The 894-nt window shown below is 34.3% G+C and overlaps 1 protein-coding gene across 1 annotated transcript in view; it reads left to right on the top strand.

Annotated features, from left to right (window-relative positions):
- LOC107676058 (partitioning defective 3 homolog B-like) overlaps nt 1-894 on the top strand; it is a 187,479-nt gene that overhangs the window by 54,915 nt on the left and 131,670 nt on the right. The window lies entirely within an intron of this gene.

An 894-nucleotide genomic window follows, 5' to 3' on the forward strand; every position in this document is an offset into this window, starting at 1 on the left:
AAATATTTGCAAACAGTTTAATTTTGTATATATATATATATATATATATATATATATATATATCTTAGGGGTGTAACGTTTTTCGGTAAAAGATCGAACCGTACCGTTCTCCACCCACGGTTCGGCACGCACATTGCACTGTGGTTCAACTTAAATCTGACAACACATCTGTAATATGGCTTGTTAAAAATAACAACAGGTAAAACAGACAGAGTTCGGCTAATGTATGTTTCTGTCGATTGATATGAATTCTGGCTTCCAAATAGATTACAACAACAGTGATGAATAAAAAAATGAAACGTAGACAAACTAGTCACTCTTTGTAAACTTTGTTTAAAGGGGTCATATGATGCGATTTCAATTTGTCCTTTCTCTTTGAAGTGTTACAAGCTCTTGGTGTTACATACAATTCACAGTAACTGCAAAATGTTCATAATATTAACAAAATAAGAGGGATCATACAAAATGCATGTTATTTTTATTGAGTACTGACCTGAATAAGATATTTCACATAAAAGACGTATTTAAAAAGACGAAGTTTACATATAGTCCACAAGAGAAAATAATAGTTGAATTTATAAAAAATTACCTCGTTCAAAAGTTTACATACGCTTGGTTCTTAAAGGCACAATATGTAATTTTCGCTGCTAAAGGGCGCGTATTCAATGTGGAGCACAAAACCAGTCTTAAAGGCACAATATGTAATTTTCGCCGCTAAAGGGCGCGTATTCAAAATAAACAAAGAAACAAAGGCGTAGTTTGATGATGCCGTGACGAGTGTGGAATCATGGGAGTTGTCGTCTTCATCCCCATAGCTGATGCAATCCGATGGGACTCAGGCAGAAATCATGTTCATGGATGAGCTAATGATTTATTAACGTAGTAGAATGAAGC

This window comes from Sinocyclocheilus anshuiensis, unplaced genomic scaffold, assembly GCF_001515605.1.
Source record: "Sinocyclocheilus anshuiensis isolate Anshui unplaced genomic scaffold, SAMN03320099.WGS_v1.1 scaffold1744, whole genome shotgun sequence".
Classification (NCBI taxonomy): Eukaryota; Metazoa; Chordata; class Actinopteri; order Cypriniformes; family Cyprinidae; genus Sinocyclocheilus; species Sinocyclocheilus anshuiensis.